The sequence below is a fragment of the Barbus barbus genome (assembly GCF_936440315.1).
Source record: "Barbus barbus genome assembly, chromosome: 40".
NCBI classification, from domain to species: Eukaryota; Metazoa; Chordata; class Actinopteri; order Cypriniformes; family Cyprinidae; genus Barbus; species Barbus barbus.
The window spans coordinates 18,463,573-18,480,797 of record NC_136718.1 but is presented as its reverse complement, the minus strand read 5'-3'; positions in this window follow the sequence as shown (position 1 = coordinate 18,480,797).

The following is a 17,225-nucleotide window of genomic DNA, read 5'->3' as shown; positions in this document are numbered from 1 at the left end:
TCCTATATTGTTTTCAATAGACTACTGTATGATTGTATTGTGTGATTATTACATTTTCTATTATGTATTTTGAATCAAATTTTCTTTAGGGTGACTTGTAACATCTTGTCCAGGGACTACGGATGAAAAATAGCCTTTGGCTATTTCTGGTACATTTACAATAATGTTTTATTAATGTACAATGCCCCTGTCAAACTAAATAAAAAAATAAAAATAAAAAAACTTTACATATATGTCCAAAACAAAAATAACAAAACAAATAGGTAATTTCTATAAGACTTTTTAAATAATGTTTTTATGCTTTGTCAGCACATTTTGTCCAGACACACAATTTACTTTTCTTTTTTTTTATCAGGCAGTATCAAAGGCAGCCTTCATCCTAAAGGCCCTCTTTCCATTTCACCTGCTGGGAGTTAAAAAGCATTACAAAGACACAGGTGAGTCTTATAGTTTTTTTAAACGTTTTTTTTTATCATTTTAACTCACTGTGCTTATTTTCTGTCACAATCTTGGTGAATTCCATCTCACTGGGATTTTATTTTTTATTATAATTACTCTAGAAAAACAAAAGGGCTGCTGCATTTAATATACAAATATGGGTAACATACTATGAAATATTGTTTTGTTGTAAACTCATTTGCAGACTTTGTTGAGAGTTCACTAGACGAAGCTGACTATCAGTTTGAAGTGTAGTATGATGTCATGCGTCCACTGAAGTCAATGCTATTTGTCAATGGGCATATTAAATATTTTACACTTCTTTTGTACCCAAACTCGTTACACCATTTTGAATCAATCAAGTGATTGACAAGGAGACACATTTTGTAAGAAAAGTTTGCACTCCAGCATAAGTGAATGTCTCTGAACATGTTGAACTCCAAAGTAATTAACAATTGCTCTTACAATCTCCCCTAAAAATTGTGCATTGGCCATCTGTCCATGCGTCTGACGGTATCGTCCTGCACTGTGTTGTGTCCGACACTCTTTTTTTCCGAGATATTATTCACAGCTTTCCACGGCTGTGTTTATTTTGTCCTGTCTCAGGTCCAGGTTTAAGGGGGTCAGCAGCTTTTGCCCGAAGTGGACACATCTGGACAGAGAGCATTGTTAGCGGTTTTGCAGTTTCTGGAAAGGTGACAGCAAAATTGAAGTAGCCACTCTGGCATGACTTGGAGAAAAGGATATAACTGAGGGTTTTCAGCTGTCTAAATGGACCTTCAGCACTTTTAGTGAATGAACTTGTGACACCTAGATTATGCGCTGAACCACCCTCAGATAAATCTAATTTACCTGATATGATACTAACAGTAAAGTCCCTGGACGAAAGTCAAGTTACCTTCAAGTTATAGTGCTTTAAACAATACAGATCATTTCAAAGCAGATTCACAGTGATAAACAGGAGATAACAGAATCAATGATGATTAGAGAAGTTTAGCATTTAATCACTTACTCACAAATGGATCCCCTGCAGTTAATGTCCAATGCAGTAAAAGTCAATTTGTTAATAAGAAACAAATCCACCATTAAGACATTTTTAACTTCAAACCACTGTTTCTGGCTAAAAATATGAGTGAACTATCCATAATATTATTTTCTGCAGTGAAAAATTGTCTCATCGGAGTCAAGAGAGAAATATGCAGAGAACAAGCAATGTTTACCATTGAAAACAGTTCTAAACAAATGTGTCGGTGGATTTAGATGTGGGAGGAAAATAGGGGGTGGATTTTTTGAAAAAGCATTATTATGGACTATGTGCTCATATTTTGTCCAGAAGCAACAGTTAAAAACATCTTAATGAGGGTTTTTTTTCTTACAGACAGTTTTTTGCTTCACAAAATGTTAATTGATGGACTGGAGTGTGGATTAATTGTGGATTAATGTTTTTATCAGCTATTCGGACTCTCATTCTGACGGCACCCATTCACTGCTGAGGATTCATTGGTGAGCAAGTGATGTGATGCTAAATTTCTCCAAATGTGTTCTGTTTAAGAAACAAACTCATCTACATCTTGGATAGCCTGAGGGTGAGTACATTTTCAGCAAATTTCCATTTTTAAGTGAACTATTCCTTTAAATATCGATTAAACCACAAAGGCAATTTTACTTTCATCCGTTCCTAATTTTTAATTCCAAAGCGTTTACCGAGCCATTCTGATTTTACTAATTTGGGCTCGCCTGAACTCTGTTGCACTCTAAGACCCTTGACTCTCTGTCCAAACTGGATGTTTCCCAAGCAAAACAGCACAATAGCTTCAGAGTGATTTAGTGCTGTTGTTTGGTTCCTCCTTGGTTACCAGATAGGCTTTGTGAAATCTCAAGGGCCTCTCTGGCAGAAATATACTGAAGTAAATAAAATAAATTGTGTGTGGAAAGCCCTGTAGAGATGTCCAGAGCTGTTTACTATAAAGCTTGAGATTTAAAGCAGGTTAGCGCAGTGTCAGACCACAAGCGACGTCTGCTGCGCCCCCTGCCGCACTGCAACTTCAGAGACTTAAGTGTGTTTATAGACTATAAAATAGCATCATTGAAATTCTCTTCCTGAGAGAAATAATACGTTGTTCATTAAGATAGAAGATACATAAACAGACAGAACAGGCAGAGTAAACACATTCCTCCAGGGCTCCTCCATGAGCCCTGCCCAGCCTCGACCACCAAGATCCTCTCGGATCATCTGTTCTCCTATCCGCTCATCTTTTGGATGGGGGAAAAAAATAACCATTGCTTTTACTCCAGTCGATTCCAGAACCATCATTCTTGTTTACCGCTCTGGAGGTCAGAAAAAGGAAGTGCTGTCGCTGTTATCTACACTGTCAAACAGCATAAACACAGCCCGATGGCTTAATACCAGCATGACGCACCAATTGCATATTGCACTAGTACAAAGGATGTTAAAGGTCGCGCAGGACTCGGGTCTGAGGTTAAGAAAGGGTCGGTTTCATTGGAGACTGTTTGGGGTTAGATGAGGTGCATTGGACGGCGTAAGCTTGCAGGAGGATGTGAATTCTGGAACCCTTTAGAACCCTTGTAAAAGTAAAATCAAATGCATCTAGACGCCTCTTTGTCTAGTTTGAAGACAGAGATGCTGAAACGCCATGTCATATTAAACATTGTTTGTGCTGTTGGATGTGTTGCTGAGGTAATGAGGGCGATTTGTAAACAAGGTGGGGTGGAGCATGACCCTCCACTCCATGTTTACACTGGGCAGAAATCACAGGCACCAAACACTGGGATTGCTGCGCTACAGTAATGCATTCTGGGTAATGATACACGTTGGGGAGCAGCCATCTCAGATATTCTCTTCTTTACAGATGAAAATGCTTTTGGCCTTGTTTTTAGAGCTTTATCTCAAGGGCTTTCAGCTAAATAAATGAAGTAATGTGCATAAAACCACTTCCAGTAATCAGGTCTTCCTCAGGCCACCAGAACAGGAATGGGCGTAGTGCGGTTTCACATTTAGATCACGTGAGTGGTGATCCAATAACATAAAGGTAATGTGTTACTAAGCAGATACTTAATGTGCAGTTACTGTACTTTTGGGGACTTTTCCCCAAACTGATTGAATTCTTTCAATGTGAAATTATTTTGTGACATTATTTTATAATTGTTTTAATGGGAAAAGGTTCTCAAACTGTGGCATAGAGGTTGCGATGAATGTGTATGTTGTTATTTTTAAGAATGTGAAAATATTTTTTGGATACAATAATTAAATATACACTTTTTGTACTTTAATAATAATATAATTTATTATGCATACATTTTCTATATAATTACAAATGATACATTCCTACGTCACTTGAAATAATCTCACATAATGTTTTCATTTTTTTATCAGTTTGATAATTTCCTACTACATTTTCCTCTTTCCTTGACTTTGTGCAAATATATACAGTATAAATCAGCCAAAATGTGATGTTTCCTGATAGCTTGTAAATAAAGAAGCAATTTATGGAAAAACTTCCCAGCTTTGTGAGCAGTTGTGCCATAAACTCATAGAGAGCGAGACTTCTCAGATCTCTGCATCTTTATCACATCTGGCAAAGCAGAAAAGAGAGCAGGAAGAGAGTGCAGGACTGAGAAAGATAAAGTGATATAAAAAAGAAAGAGAGACAACCACAGTCAGAGAGAAAGACACACACACCTGCTCTATGCACTGGTTTATTTTCTACAAGTGATTTAAAGGCAGTAAATTTATGGTGTTTCAGCACTAAGCCGTAGAGAGCAGACGTAGGATCTGAGTGTGAGAGAACGGACTCTGTCTCAGCCATAAACACAGATCTGGGAACTTCCATGTGTTTATATCATCCATTCTTACCAGCTAAATCACACACGACCATCGACACACACTGCTTACTTCTACCACAAGTTTGCTGATCAGTGCTTAAATGTAGTTCAATCATTTACATAAGAATCAGCTTCTTACTCTATTAAATCCCAAAATGTGTCAAATAAATAAAATGGAATGGGATTGGTGAAATGGGAAAATAGTGACTTATGCCCTGTCCAAATACCCACAATTGAGTTTTTTTTTGCACTTGACCACTTCACAACTTGACGTATTTCCTGTATTTAGGCCCAAATGTTCAAGTGAGCATGAAGACCAGTAGTGTGTGTAGAACTTTTCATTACCTGATGGGACACACTTTTAGTGTTGTAAAAATACAAGTTTTTACCGAGATTTAATTTTAATTTCAATACTTTTCATTTTAAAATGTCTAAAAACTTCTAAATGTCTGTTCAGTAGTCCCTATAACAAATGACACACTTTAATTTGTGGTGCTTCTAATTAAATGATTAAAAAGCATTTGCAAATATTGTGCAAAAATAAATATACTTCTCTTTGCACCAATAAAACATGCAACACTGTGTGTTACTACCAAATTATTTGTAATATCTCATTTTGTATTAATATTTAACTTACAATGGAAAGGTTTCCGTGACCTCTTGTGAGAGATCTCTGCAAAAAGTCTCACAATTTATTTCCAGATCATGATGCATGATGGGATACGCTAAGCTTCATATAGCGCTCCGGAGCGGTATTCAAGATAGTGTGTGTTTAGGGCACTGCGGTTTGGTGTTTTTTTTAAGACCTGGGATAGTCTTGTGCACATACTTCCGGTCGTGTGCACGCGTTCTCATGTGTCCAAGACCACAAGTGTGGATATTTGGATATGGCATGCATTTTCAAAGCAGTTTCTGCTATTGGTTGACTAATCAGATGGTACCGCCCCCCAACTCACACCATTGGTTAAGCCAGTGTTGCTGTTGTTGGTTTGTTTTGGATGTTCAACTTCAGACAAACAGAGCAGTGTTTTTATAGCGCCAAAGTACTTACACGTTTCAAGGTATCACCCTTTGAATTGCTTGCTTATTTGTCTTGCCATATTATGATAGGATACAAGAAAGTATTTTAACATTCAATAACTACTGAATATTTTTAGCTATTTTTTAAGCCATTTGAACGTCATTGACTCCTCACCTACTTGCCACTATGGATATTTGTCCTTCTTCTCTGCGGCATTTCTGTTAAATGCTCATAAACAGAAAGCTCAGGCTTGGTTGAGGAGCTGGCACAGGTGAGGATGGAGGTCAGAGGTCAGCTGGTTTCAATGGCGATGGAGTGCTTGGGTGTGGTGCTCTGGCTGTGTTTGGACTGAGCCAGAAAGGCAATGAAGATGTGTTTATAAAGACGAGCCTCTCTCATCACAAACACCTCTCTCTTCTCCTCTCTGCCTCTCTATCTTTCTCTCATCCTCTCTTTGAGATAAATAAACTGCTAAAAAGCGGGAGGGAAAGGCCATGACGTCAGTCTGGCCCCTAAAACTGTGAGTGATGTCACAGCTCTCCCTGACCTCTGCTGTCACTCAGGCTCGAGTGTTTTTATGTGAGGGCTTCTCCTCTTGAGTTCAACTGCTCAAAAAATAACAAAGCTGGACACTTTTTGTAAATCTACTACATCTTGCACAGTGGAACTAAACATGAGTTTGTGCCACGTATGCACTGCAAAGTTTTGCGAGTGACAAACGCATGAGTTAATGCTGCATGTGTGTGGATGGACTGCAGGAGTCCTACTTTCCCAAACTCGCAAAGTTTGTTTAATATTTTATAGCACCATGCCTCAAGAGAACAACCATTGCCCAAAAAAAGAGTGAAATCACTGTTTTTATGAGCTAGTTATTCAGTCTTGTTCTGTAGACATTTAATAAATTTAGTGTAGAATTGGTTGTCAGTATCTCTTTTTTGTGTGTGTGTGTGTGTTTTTTCAGGAGTAAATTCGGGTATACAATGTTGTTGTCAGTCTATCGGGCTTTTGCATCTTAATTTGTTAAATGTATTGTATCCTGGGTTATTTTGTTCAATGTTTGTTAGTTAGTTAGTTAATTAGTTAGTAGTAGAGATAAAACCATAATCGATTTGGCAAATATTTTTAATAATATGGCATTTTAAATGTGTAGCTTAACAGTTAGATGGTGAGTATTTAGATCACAAAAACTTTGTGTAAATAACAATTATTATTAGTAGTAAAATATTCATAATGCTACTTTGCACTATACTATAGCAATTAATTAAAAACTGATTACACATTATCAAAAACTTAAAATTATTTTTGTAGTGGTCATAAAAAGGCAATATCTGCTCTAGTTAGTAGTTTGTCCTCAGATTTTGTTATTTCAGAGTGTACATTTGTATACAATGGTTATTATTCTTATTTGCATATGTACATTACTGTTCAATTTAAATTTTTTGTATAAAAATTAATACTTATTTAACAAGGACACAACTGATCAAAATTGAGAGTAACAGCATTTACTTTGTTACAAATGATTCTATTAATCAGCGAATCCAAAAAAAATCTTTTCAACAAAAATATTAAGCAGGATACTAATGGCTGCTGAAATTTAAGCTTTGCCATCACAGGAATAAAATACATTTTAAAACGCATAATAAAATGTACATGGATATTTTAAATTATAATATTTTACAGTAACAGTATTACAGTTCTACTGTATTTTTGAGCGAATAAATGCAGCATTGTTGAGCATAAGAGACTTCTTTTAAAAAATATATAAAAAATAGATGGTAGTAAAAAGGCTGTTAATGATTAGTTGTTTTTTGCTAAATGACTCGCTGTAATAGTCTCGCACCTCATTATTTTACACTGTTATGCTATAGAGCCCATGGTAAAGTGGTAGTTACCCTGTGCTAACCCTGCTCTTTATCCGAATGTTGCGTTAAATGTAGTGTGAAAAATGTTTGTGTGTACAGATTGTGATTAAGCAGTCAGAAGAAGATTGATGACTGTATTTAGCAGTATAGTATATATGTGCCCAGTGTGCAACCTCTGTTTTAATCACTATTAAAGATAAGGTGGTTTGCATGGCATGACATAATACAAGTTGCCAGTCAGTGACCACGCAGATGAAGTGTAAGCGTTCCCTAGCTGGGGTTGTACAAGATTTTGTTTTCTTTGTACTGGAAGTTCCAAAATATCTGTGGTCTAGTGAACCCCAGTGAGTGACCGAGGTGGTGAGACAGTACAGATAAGTCGGTGAATGACTGTTTGACCTCAGACACATACGTCACTGTCTGCTGCAGTAAAGTGCACACGTAATGAGAGTGTGTTACGTTTACAGGGGGTAGTGTGTTTAAGTTTTATCCCCCCAAAAAAACTCTAAAGTTATAATGCAGTTTATGCTGGTGATTCTTGGTTAATTTCTGAAAGATTATTTTTAGCTTTTGTTCCAGTGTATGGCCTTTATATTCTCTCTGTGCTTGTTTATGTGTTTTGTATTTGTGTGTGTTTTAATGTTGGCCTGTGTAAGTCAGCCAAAGGCTGGACCGTTTTAGAAAAAGAATTCCTAGAAAAGAATCCTTCATCATTGTCATGGCAGCCAATCAGAACGTTCCTGAGCATAATGAACGTAACGGTCAGTTGACACAACAATTCACTTCTTAGATCTGAGGATGTTATTAAAACTCAAAACCATAACCAATAAAAATCTGTCATATATGTGAGTGACCCCAGCAGAGAGAGATTAATCATTAGACTCATTCACATGAGAGTTATATTTCTCCTCTTAAGTTTCATATCCTGTTACAATGCGTGGGTGACTGCATGAGTTCAGCAACCCTCTTTCTTTCTCTCTCTCACTGTATTTGCATGAATTAGCCAATGTATCACAAATCTTTTAATCAATTGGAAATTATTGAATTCTAAACTTTGAACATCTTCATATATATTATAAATAATTTTATTAAAAATATATTTATATTATAACAATAGGTTATACAAATTTTATACAATTATTTCTTTAAAATTACATTTTAATAGAGATATAATGGGTATGCATTATTAATTAAATAATTTAAATTTATTATACATTTATTATAAATTATACACAGATATTGTAATACATTTAATACATTATTTAAAATGATAATGTTAATTACACATTTAAAATTAATCATTTTAATTATATCTATATCTATATATATTAAACAATATACATAATTTTATACTGTTATTTCTTTACAATTATTACAGTACTAAATTATATAAAGGTAGTGTATATTATATACATGAACTGCATAAATTAAAGTTATGAAATATAATTATTAAACAATGTATTTGTTATTAAAGTACTGTTCTAAAAATATAGATGTGTGTGTGTGTGTGTGTGTGTATATATATTAGAGAGAGAGAGAGAGCATTCCATAGTTATGCTGTAATACAAACGTTTGAAACTGTATAAGAAATAGTTTCTTTTACTATGTCAGTATTTTGACGTGTTTAAACATTGTCAATAACTGCACAGGCTTTGAATGAAATCCCAATCATCCTCCTTGTTCTACATTTTGTCTTGAATGGCATATTAAACAATATAAAAGTGCAAACGGTTGCATTACAGCATAAGCATACAGAATCAGGGTAAATAACTTATTTTGAGCAAATGTTTTGTTTCATCTTTGTGCTGGATTACTGCACCTATGTAAATGTCGTTAAAAGATTTTTACAAGCCTTGATACAATGCCATTTTTTTCTATTCTGTTACAAGAGAAGAGAGAAAATGGTTTTGTTTTAGGTGACTAAAATAGGCTAAATAAATGATTCATGTTCTCTGCATCCCCTGCAACTCTTTCTCAATGAGAACAAGATGTTTAGAAAGCAATGAATGGGAAAGATGATTATAAAAGTTGGATTTTCCAATTCGGCCTCAATCAAAGCCAGATTTCCAGCATATCCTCGTCTTTACCTTCTCTCTCATTTTTAAGTTGCTTTTCGTCATCTTTAAAATGAGAAGAACTGCACTTTCATCCACCAACTGCCTGTGATAACTGATCCATCATGCTGAATGTGTGTGTGTAGCGTGTGGGTTAAAAGTTATCTGCGCAGCTGTGTATGGATGAGAGACTGCACATATGCATTAACCCCTCTCAGACACCTGTGTGTGTGTAGACCAGATAGATGAATGAGAGACTGTAAGGAAAAAGACACAAGGGAAGCGCATATACGTTTATTATCTTTAATCATGAGGAAAAGAGATAAGAACCATCATACTGTCAGTAAAATGATAGATTGAAAGCTTTCTTACACAAATACACGTGCATGCAGACACGCACCACATCCATTCCAACTGTATAACACTCCTTATTTCCTTTCAAACACTTCTCTTGTGTGTCAAACAGGTCTTGTGTGCCAAATCCATCTATACAAATCTATGAGGCATTCAATGAGATTAAAATAGCTAATATTTCATTATTTCCAGATAAACATGAGCAACTAAAAGGAACAAAGCAAAAGATGCAGAGAACATTTACAGAGGGACTGGAATAGATACATGCTCTGAGAGATAGTTTGACCTTTGACCCGAGGAGGTTTCCTAAGAAGTGTAGCTCAAACACTCAACTTGTTTTCTTTCCGCCACAGACACTCGGACTGAACTCTGTCCACCTTCTTGACAGGAAAAACTCTGACCGGCTGCACCATGAGCGAATATGTGGATGAATCAGATAAACGAAGTTTGAAATCTGGCCATGATACAGATTTACTGCGCAGATTTACTATTCGCTGACAGTTATCAAAATATTTGGCCGGAGCGTGTAGTGGATACTGAGGTTACATTGAAGAGAAACTGGAGTGATGTTTAAGGGTAAAAATTCACGTGTTGGCAAGATATTTGACCATTTTTTTTTTCATTTCAAGATTATGTTTGGAATGGAGCAGGTTGTTACTCTTGAATCTCCATTTGAGTTTGAGTTTAATGCAAATTAGTTTAACATCAGTGCTGACTGGTTGCAAGACTTGAGAACCAATGAATTCAGAGAAATTGGTGAACGTAGGAAATAACCAGTATATGCAAATCCTCCCAAACAGCATAAGTAAATTTACAATCATAAAATAAATGTTCTGTTCTTTCAATCCATTCATTACAAAAAGAGCAATTGTTAAAATCTAGACCAATTTTTTTTTTATTCTCTGGAAGGATATATTCTGTTAAGGGTTTTAAAGAGGACTTCCTTTGCTTTTTTGGTGCAGTTGGCAATTTAAAATATTTAGTTTCTAATTTCGCAGCTTAATTTTTAGAAAAACATTGAACATTTTAATTTTTATTTAAGGAAAAAGGATATAATTCTTAGTTGTGTCTCGATGTCATGTTGAATTGAACACACAAGCAAAAGAAAGAGTGAATATTTGCTAATACAAAGGTATTATACTGATTTTAATGGGTTAGTTCACCCAAAAATGAAAATTATGCTGTTATTTACTCACCCTCAAGCCATCCTAGGTGTATATGACTTTCTTCTTTCAGACGAATCCAATCGGAGTTATATTAAAAATTGTCCTGGCTCTTCTAAGCTCTATCATTGCAGTGGGTGGGCGTTTCTGTTCAACAGTCCAAAACACGTAAACATGCCTCACACGGCTCCAGGGGATGAATAAAGTCCTCCTGTTGGGAATCCATGCCTTTTTGTAAGAAAAATATCCATATTTCAAATGTAATAAACACAACTCTCTCGCTTCATCTAACTTTCATAAGCGGAAGCCCTTCCGGCAGATGACGTAGGACTTCTGTGTTGTGTGAAAAGTGATGAACAAAACAAAACGCCAGTCACAAATTAGAAGCACAAAACGTGGATTTGTAAAGAAAAATGTCAGAGGACTAAATTTGCACTGTTGAACACTACCACCCGCTCACGCCATTATAGAGCTTGAAAGAGCCAGGACAATTTTGAATATTACTCCGATTGTATTCATCTGAAAGAAGAAAGTCATAGACACCTGGGATGCTTTGAGGGTGAGTAAAAATCAGCGTCTGATCTGTGTGCGTACATGTCTTCAGGGGGCGTGGCTTTGGACGGCAATTGCAGGGAGGGTGGGACGTTCGCTTTCAGTGCTATCAGGCTAAAGTTGGCATTTTCCAAGATCTCCTACTGCACCTTTAATTTGTAGCTAATTGCAGCAACATTTTTACAGTAAAGAAAGTCAGGGGGTTTTGGAATGACAGCAGAGTGAGGAAATGACAAAATGTATTAATTTTGTGTGAACTGTTGCTTTGAGAGACAGCAGGAACTATCGAGATGTGTGTATGTGTACAGGAATGTCATTAGCATGAGTGTTACTCCACACTGCATGAGTTCAACTTCGTTCATCTGCTAAATTCTGTCATGTTTACAGAGCGAGAGAAGCGTGAAAGGACCATGGGGAGGAATCGGAAAATGTATAAGGTGTTTATATGTATCTGTGTGTGTGTGTGTGTGTGTGTGTGTGTGTGTGTGTGTCTGACTATGTGAGTGCATGTGTGTGTGAGTGAGTGAGAGAAAGAGTCATTATACATGAATCACTCAGTCTTGACTGTCCCCAAGTGTTGGCGTTCAATAAAACGCTTCAATCATCAGTCATTGCTCACCTCATCTCTGTACAACAGAGCTTAAATACCTAATGAAGTTTCAGCTCCATAGAGAGAGCGTTTGTGAACATGGGAAGTGTCGTAGAACGCCTGCAGCTGGTCTCTTGAGAAGCAGACACGCACTTAACACTGTGCTAGACAGACAATAAACAAAGATAAAAACGTAAATACCGCCAACTAAACAAAGTAGTAACAAATATGTTCAAAGGAAGAAAGATATCTAGCAGTTTAGCTTTTCAGAGTCACTGTTAATGATATTGCATTCCATGGTAAAAGCAGATGGAGATAAAGAAATACTGGAGAGAACAAAAGAGGTGGAAAACATATGACATTGTGTTTTAATGACCCTCTTCAGTTACTCTACACACCTAAACATGCGTGTGTGTGTGTGTGTGTGTGTGTGTGTGTGTGTGTGTCTGTGTGGGATTACTTGGCAATACTTTGGTGACAAAATTAGATAAATCAGACAAAAAAACCTTATATAAAATATTAGTATATGGTACAATACTCTTGAAAACTTTGGAGTCAGTAAGATTTTTTAAAAGGAATTGAATGCTTTTATTCTGCACGGATGCATTAAATTAATCAAAAGTGTATTTCAAATAAATGCTTTAGTTTTGAACTTCCTATTCATCATTGAATCATAAAAAAACATGGTTTTCACAAAAATATTAACCAGGACAACTGTTTTCAACATTGATAATAATAATAAATGCTACTTAAGCGCCAAATCAGAATGATTTCTGAAGGATCATGTGACACTGAAGACATCACAGAAATTACATTTTAAAATATATTCAAATATTTTAAATTGCATTAATATTTCACAATACTACTGTTTTTACTGTATTTTTGAACAAATACTGCTTTGATGAACAAAAGAGATGTCTTTCAGAAACATTTCAAATCGTACCAACCTCAACTTTTGAACGATTATCTTGGGTAAATGTTTGTGGTGTTTAATGAAATATGTTATTGATTGATAGACTTCAGCGCTTACTGCAACATCTTCTTGAACCATTGCCTGCTTTGATGCACACGTTTAAGGTTCACACACACACACACACACACACACATACACACACATACACCCCAGGGACCACTTCTCTCTCCTCATTTTCCTTCCTGTAGTAACATCCTTTTGGAATGCATTAGAGCACATTAGACCAACCCCATCTGACAGAGCGATGAAGGATTTTGAAGTGGCAGTTCTGGGGGTTCAGTCTCTGCTCTGAAATGCAATTAATGCCCCTTCAAGATTTACAAATACTGCTGTCCATGGGCAAGAACTCTAAGCCACAGATTCAGATCAGACTATTTTAAATGGCATTTTAAAGGAATAATTCAGCCCAAAATTAATATTTTGTCATCATTTCACCATGTCATTTCACCATGCTCCTGTGGAACACAAAAGAAGTTCTGAAGAATTACTTTTCTTCCATGTGGTTAGTCCGTTATGAATGAGGACTGGAGCTTTCAAGCTGAACACATTGATACAAAAGCACCATTAAAGTATCATATGTGACTTGTGTGAGAGATTCCAATTCTTGTGAAGAAAAATAACATTAGCTATATGTGAGGAACAGACTGAAATTTAAGTTTCCGTTCACTGATAATTGTCCTTTCCAGTGGTCTGTTGCAGAAGTTCATGTTGAATTTGAGAACCAGGGCTGCATTTCCTAAAAGCAGTGTAAGCCTAAATAGATCACAGAGACCACTGATGACAATGGTATAGTATAGAAGCCATCTTTTAAAAAAAACAAAGAAGGCCAGGTCAGTCTGATTAGTGAAGTGCATCTTCCAGTTTGAAAAGTTATGAATCCATTGAAAAGTTTTGAATCAAAAGAACAATTGACTTATGAATGATTTATTTAGTAATGAATTTTAAAACGGCACATTTACAAACAATTAATTTATGAATAATTAATTCACTGATTCATTTAGAAACCGTTCAATCAACAAAAATGAATTTACTAACAATTAATTTATGTATGATTCACTCACTTCTCTCACAAACTCTCATAAACATACCATAGATAAATAGGGCTGATATTGAAATTTTCAGTGGATGGCAAATTAAATTAGGTTTTTGGAGTATTGTTTTCTTAAATTGACTCATTGTTTTTGATGTTACATTAGTTTTTGTTTGTTTGTTTTTAGAGATGTGTGTTGGTTCTAGGTTTTTAGAGGAAACCTGTTTCACAAAAAGTGAACAATTTTACCATTCTTTAACACCAGCACATGGTGGATTTCTTTAGAACTCAAATATTAAAGATTTGTAAAATGACACTGTTTAATATAGGGACGCCACAGCCTCTCTGTGGATGGAAATCTATAGAAAATAGAGAAAGCCATGTGTGTTTGTGTGTGTGAATAGGGAGGCAGTCATGTTCGGTATCATAATGTAGGAGTATGAGACATATTGCATTAGAGGCAGTCACCATGTCCTCGCTATCACTGCTGCGATAGGGCTTCTCCCTCCAGTCTGCCTCTCTGCCTGGTTATCAGCTCCATGCCGTGAGCTCAGTGCTGCAGATGCCCAAGAGAGCTCCATCTGAGCCATACTGATATCAAGGCTTCCTGGGAGTGGGTCAGAACCAACCTCAGATCCGCTCATTACCATAACATTGTTTGGCAGGCACTGTTTTCAGACAAATTTTTGGTGATAACACAGTGTGGGGAGTTAATATGGGAGCAAACGCACACACGTATGAATGCAGAACCCGTCACATTAAACGGTAGACATTAAGATATGACTTTTCTATCAGAAACCTGACCCTGGACCTCTGACAAGGAGGAAAAAAAAGCTTCATCTATCCAAATCTTTCACTCTAACATCTCCCTCCTCTCATTTTTATGGCATGATATTAATTCCTGTTTGTAGACGTAAACAAGTGGTGTCAGGCTTGTCAAACAGACTGATGGAAGTATGATGCTGGAGTATGAGATTTGTATGTGTGTTTGTATTGTTTGAGCTATGAGTCACAGATGCAGCATTACGAAACGAGCCAGCTCTCTTCCTTTCATTATCCTGCTAATGGGCCGACTGGCAAAAACACAGCCACTAATGTTGAGAAATATCAGACGTACAGTATATGTGAGAGCAAAACTGAAGTTTGTCAGCGTTAGTACCATAGTTTAGGATTATTTGCATCAAATATAGTCTCTTTTTATGCAAGCTTATTTCAACTTGTGTACTGTTTTTAAGAAAAAAAAAACATTTCTGAGTGGATGCTAAGAGCTTTCCTATACAACCCGAATTCTGGAAATCTTGGGACATCTTTTTTTTACATTTTAATAAAATGAAAACTTTCAAATCACATGAGCCAATATTTTATTCACAATATAATTTTTTTTTAAACTTGAGAAATTTTACACACTTATCCACTAAATGATCTCATTTCAAATTTGATGCCTGCTACAGGTCTCAAAAAAGTTGGCACGGGGGCAACAAAGGGCTGAAAAAGCAAGAAATTCTGAAAAGATTCAGCTGGGAGAACATCTAGCAACTAATTAAGTTAATTGACATCAGGTCTGTAACATGATTAGCTATAAAAGGGATGTCTTAAGCCTGATTAGGACGGTAATTGTTTCTCAGGGGGACGTACGTGATTTTCATTTACAGGGGGTAGTTGGTGATTTTAATGCCGTCCAAATCCAGGATGTCTGTGTTTTTCTCTCACCACCCCCTGTAAAAATCCCCAGCCGAATTACCTACTGTTTTTTGACAAACACCAAGGTCGTGTGGTAATTTAATTGCCGTCTGAATCCACATCTCTGAGTTTACGAGAAGAAATCAATTCAAAATTCAGCGTTTAAACCCTTTTTGAACACTCCCGAACACCGTACAGTAACTGTTGTACTTTGGTATTATTTGCATACATATTTATTTCTTTAATGCTGGAAATTATTTAAAAGAACAATACTTAATAACTGCTCCACCAGAGCGAGTGAGAGCAGAAAGAGAAGAAAAGCACGTAAACATTCGAAATGGGTCTTTATTATGGCAGCAGCAGGTATGCAATACAATTTTAAAATGTGTATTATAAACGGATATATAGCTATCGCGTATAATTATATACAACTATAGTGCGTATTTTCCTATTTTTAAGCAGGAGATTTAAATAATCAAATAATAAATAGGATTATACTGTTACAGAGGAGCCTTCCGTAACAGTATAATCCTATTATACTGTTATATATACATTATAAAATATGCTTGGAATAATAAGAATACATTTGACATAAGTATTTTTAAATACATCTTACACAATTATAAGAATAAATTTGTAAATAAAATTAATTTTATTTACAGCACACAATCATGTTACTGGCCACGTGATCAGCGCGTTCTCAGGTTCGCAGGATCACAGAACTCACTCCTCCACTGTGAATAAATCACCATCCGAATCCATGAGTTTTATCACTGTGATATGTAAATTTATTTTTACAGACATCCATATGAGAAACAATTACCGTCCGAATCAGACTTTAGAGAGGCGGAGTCTTGTAGAAGTAAAGATGGGCAGAGGCTCTCCAATCTGTGAAAGAGTGCGTAAAAAGATTGTGGAATACTTTAAAAACAATGTCCTCAAGGTCAAATTACAAAGGCTTTGCAAATCTCATCATCTACAGTGCATAACATCAAAAGATTCCAAGAAACTGGGGAAATCTCTGTGCGTAAGGGACAAGGCCGAAGACCTTTGTTGGATGCCCGTGGTCTTCGGGCCTTCAGATGACACTGCATCACCCATCGGCATGATTCTGTCATTGACATTACTAAATGGGCCCAGGAATACTTCCAGAAACCACTGTCGGTAAACACAATCCAACGTGCATTTCAGTAGGACAATGCAAAACCACATACTCCAGCTATTACAACAGCACGGCTTCGTAGTAGAAGAGTCCGGATCCTGAATTGGCCTGCAGTCCAGATCTTTCACCTATAGAGAACATTTGGCGCATCATTAAACAAAAAATGTCAAAGACGACCACAAACTCTTCAGTAGCTGGAAACCTATATCAGGCAGGAATGGGACCAAATGCCAACACCAAAACTTCAGAAACTCACAACCTCGATACCCAGACGTCTTCAAACTGTTTTGAAAAGAAGAGGAGATGCTACACCAGGGGTGTCAAACTCAGTTCCTGGAGGGCCGCAGCCCTGCAGAGTTTTGTTCCAACCCTGCTCCAACACATAAAACATGTAGTTTTCAAATAAGCCTGAAGGACTTGATTAGCTGGATCAGGTGTGTTTAATTTGGGTTGCATCTAAACTCTGCAGGGCTTCCAGAGTTTGACACCTCTGTGCTACACCAT